The sequence below is a fragment of the Capsicum annuum genome, unplaced genomic scaffold (genome assembly GCF_002878395.1).
Source record: "Capsicum annuum cultivar UCD-10X-F1 unplaced genomic scaffold, UCD10Xv1.1 ctg2447, whole genome shotgun sequence".
Classification (NCBI taxonomy): Eukaryota; Viridiplantae; Streptophyta; class Magnoliopsida; order Solanales; family Solanaceae; genus Capsicum; species Capsicum annuum.
The window spans coordinates 795,108-800,239 of NW_025830638.1; positions in this window are offsets into that span (position 1 = coordinate 795,108).

Consider the following 5,132-nt stretch of genomic DNA (forward strand, 5'->3'; position numbering starts at 1 on the left):
GATGGAATTGAGGAATATGATGAGATGGTAAGTGCTCTGTACAGGAGAGGTTCTTACACTTATGCTACAAATAAGATTGATTTTGATATGAAATGTAGAACCGCTCCTTTCGCCGATCGTCTATTAAGGAGCCACCGATCTTAGATTTGAAGGCCTTTCCTTTTCGCTTGCATTATGCATTTCTGGGAGCCGATAATAACTTGTCGGTGATTATTGTAGTTGACCTAATTGAGACTAAGGTAGATGCTTTGATATTAGTGTTACAAAGGTTCAAAGGATCTATAGGGTGGACCGTTGTAGATATTATGGGTATCCCGCCTAACATTTGTACTCACAAGATCCAACTTGAATCGGACTGAATTCCTAGTATTGAGCACCAACGTTAGCTAAATCCTCCTATGCAGGAGGTGGTAAATAATTAAATTATCAAGTGGTTGGATGTCGATGTAGTTTACCCCATTGCGATAGAAAGTTGGTCAGTCTTATTCAATGTGTCCTAAAGAAATGAGGAATTACTTTAGTGCCGAACAAGAAAAATGAGCTTATGCCAATAAGACCAGTCACAGGTTGAAGTGTGTGCATGGACTATCGAAAGCTAAGTATATGGACTCAGAAGGACCATTTTCCCATGTCGTTTATGGATCAGATGCTAGACAGGTTAGTAGGCATGATTTGATATTATTTTCTCAACGGGTATTTAGGTTAAAATCAGATCAGGATTGCATCCGAAGACCAAGAAAAGATGACCTTTAGCTGCCCTTAAGGGACTTTTGCATTCAAGAGAATGTCATTTGGGTTGTGCAACCTCCCGCCACCTTTCAGAGATACATGATGTCAACATTCTCTGATATGGTAGAAGACACCATTAACGTATTTATGGATGAATATTTTGTGGTTGGTGATACTTTTGATGACTGTTTGGTCCATTGGCCAATGCTCTTCATAAATGTGAGGAATGCAAGTTCGTGCTAAACTAGAAGAAGTGCTATTTCATGGTGAAAAAAAGGAATCGTTCTTGGGCACAAGATCTCAAAATATGGAATAAAGGTGGATAAGGAAAAAATTAAAGTAATTGAGAAGCTGTCACCACCAATCTCGGTGAAGGGTATTCAGAATTTTTTGGGCCATATTGGCTTTTACAGGTGTTTCATATAGGATTTCTCAAAGGTTGCAGACCCTTTACGTAAGCTTCTAGAGAAAAAGGTGAAGTTTTATTTTGATGATGTATGTCTTATGGATTTTAAGTGCTTGAAGGAATTGTTGGTGTCAGCCCCAATTAAAGTGTCCCCTAACTGGTCCTTACCATTCGAGATCATGTGTGATACAAGTGGTATGGCTTTATGTAACGCCCCAAAAAACGAGTCCCAGAGCGTCACACGGTGCTTAAGGCTACGAGTAGCCCCAAACTAACCCTTTGAGCCCTTTTCATTCAGTTCAACACAAATCAATGGGGTTTCCATAAATAACCCTCAAATATCAATAGAGGAATCATCATCCAAGAATAAAAGAATTTCAGAAAGATAACAAAATACGACTTATTAGTCAACTCCCAACATTTATACTAGTCTGACAAGCCTCTAAGAAAATCAATAAAACTAGGGAGCCATTGATACATGCCCCAACTGACTCATACTCAGTTATCAAATGTAAACAATTCCGTGAAACCAAAATCATACATCACGTCCTCGGAACATGAGGACTCACCACAATAGAGGATGTAGAACAGCGTGCCTGAAGAATCACTGTCGAACCTGGAACTGAGCACCTGAACCTACATTCCGAGAAAATGCAGCCTACATCCGAAAATGTGGGTCAGTACCATGGAAAGAAACCGAGTATATAGGGGTGTATGCAGTTGTATAAACATCATCATCATAAATATTTATAAGAAATATGCAGGATGTATGAAAGACTCACATAGCCCGATCAAAATCATCATAATCATGAGAGGATGAAATAAGTACAATAACACATGTGAGTCATCATATAATTTGTCGATCACTTTCAGTTCATCAAGAATATCAATTCTCATAATGTAAATATCATTTAAATCTTTCGAAAGAATAAATTTCACAATTCAACTTTCAAATCACTTCATCATTCACCATAGACACAAGGAAACACACACACACTGGGAGATCCTATAACCGACATAAACTATGTGAGCTACATGGAGTCCACTGTACAACCCACGTTGGGGAGAGCCATCCTGTCCTTGCCATCGGAGTAGGACTATCGATATCAAATCCACACAAACTAGTAATCACTATATAAATCAGCCTTAGGCTCACTCCTACGGAGGCACGTAGTTCTAGGAAAGTATGGTCGCTTTATACCTCCCACTCGGTGCTAAAGATTTCTCCCGAACTTAGTTCAGATCATTTCAAAGACAATCCACAACAAAACAATTTCAGTAATATATAAATATACATCGGGAGCCATCATGCTTCCCATCTATCAAAATCAACCACATTGTGGATTTCTTTCACACTCGAGTTCAAAACAACTCCATTAAGATCAAAAGGTCAAATCATTCAAAATATCTCAAATATTCAACATCAACGTGCTTATAACACACATTTTCTAAAAAAACACAATTTCCAATGGGGATTCACAACCCAAATATCAAAATCATGATAAATATCATTCAAGATTCATACTTTATATCACCACACATGTAAATTCATCTTTCAAAATCATAAACATCAAGATTTCATAATAATCATCATAAGATATGGGTTCATGCTTCAAATTCATAAAAATCAAATAAAAATCATGCCTTTGTAAAGAAAGTTACTTTTGGGCACAATACTTTTTCCTGGACGTTTTACTGTTCACTACTATTCACGGTTCTATCGGAATGTTCATAACTCGTCGCTCGGGTGTTCGTTTTGGATGATCCACATATCATTGGAAAGATTATTCAATACTCTACACAATGGTGGGTCATAATCTAAGATATTTTGCATTGAAAATTTATAATTCATTTTAGAAGATAGAACCCAACATGTTTACGCATAAAATTTCAACGAAAAATTTCCCGAGGTATTATATCAACCTAGACGCAGCCAACTCCACACCATGTTCCTCAAATACATGCATCACCTGAGTAATCTTCTGCACCTCGTCTAAAAATAACCGTGGATCCTCATCAGACTTGGACCCATAGAATTTCGGTGGATTCATTCGCATGAAGTCACGGATCCTGGCAGCAGCTAAATCACCTCCCTGCTGCTATGGATCTGGGGCCGGGTTGGCCTAAACATTTGCAGTAACAGCTTGGGTCAGTGCCTGAAAGGATGCCCAAAATTCAGCATGAGACACGTTTTCATTCAATGGGCCAGTGGGTTGAGGTTGCTGACCATCACTATTTATTCCCACTCAACATGGAGGCATATTTATGAAAGAGGAGAGCACAAATCAATAGCAGAGAGAGACACTTTAAGCACGATAGACTTCTAAAAGAAAGAATCACACTTTTTCCTAAAATATCTTGTAGCCTCTTGCTCATAGATGTGGCACACTACACACCGATGATCAAGACTCTACTAAACGCGGCTTGTCAGACTCCCTAGGACACCTTAACACCTTAGGATTTGATACCAAGTTTGTAACGCCCCAGAAAATGGGTCTCGAAGCGTCACACGATACTTGAGGCTACGAGTAGCCCCAAGCTAACCCTTTGAGCCATTTTCATTCAGTTCAACACAAATCAATAAGATTTCCATAAATAACCCTCAAATATCAATAGATTAATATCATCCAAGAATAAAAGAATTTCAGAAAGATAACAAAAATATGACTTATAAGTCAACTCCCAACATCTATACTAGTCTAACTAGCCTCTAAGAAAATCAATAAAACCAGTGAGCCATTGAGACATGCCCCAACTGACTCATACTCAGTTATCAAATGTAAATAATTCCATGAAACCAACATCAGACATTACATCCTCGGAACATGAGGACTCACCACAACAGAGGATGTAGAATAGCATGCCTAAAGAATCACTGTCGAACCTGGAACTGAGCACCTAAACCTACATTTCGTGAAAATGCAGCCCACATCCGAAGATGTGGGTCACTACCATGGAAAGAAACCGAGTATATAGGGGTGTATACAGTTGTATAAACATCATCATCATAAATATTTATAAGAAATATGCAGGATGTATGAAAGACTCACATAGCCTGATCAAAATCATCATAATCATGAGAGGATGGAATAAGTACAATAACACATGTGAGTCATCATGTAATTTGTCAATCACTTTCAGTTCATCAAGAATATCAATTCTCATAATGTAAATATCATTGAAATCTTTCGAAATAATAACTTTCACAATTCCACTTTCAAATCACTTCACCATTCACCATAGACACAAGGAAACACACACACACTGGGAGATCCTATAACCGACATAAACCATGTGAGCTACATAGAGTCCAACGTACAACCCACGTTGGGGAGAGTCGTCCTATCCTTGTCATCGGAGTAGGACTATCGATATCAAATCCACACAAACTAGTGATCACTATATAAATCAGCCTTAGGCTCACTCTTACGGGGGCACGTAGTTTTAAGCAAGTAAGGTCACTTTATACATCCTAATCGGTGCTAAAGATTTCTCCTAAACTTAGTTCAGATCATTTCAAAGACAATCCACAACAAAACAATTTCAGTAATATATAAATATACATCAGGAGCCATCATGCTTCCCATCTATCAAAATCAACCACGTTGAGGATTTCTTTCACACTCGAGTTCAAAACAACTCTATTAAGACTAAAAGGTCAAATCATTCAAAATATCTCAAATATTCAACATCAACGTGCTTATAATACACACTTTCTAAAAAAACACAATTTCCAATAGGGATTCACAACCCAAATATCAAAATCATGATAAATATCGTTCAAGATTCATGCTTTATATTACCACACATGTAAATTCATCTTTCAAAATCATAAACATCAAGATTTCATAATAATCATCATAAGATATGGGTTCATGCTTCAAATTCATAAAAATCAAATAAAAATTATGCCTTTGTAAAGAAAGTTACTTTTGGGCACAAGAACGAAAGAGAGTTCTTGTTGAAAAACCCCACATACCTTGAATAGTGAACTTTA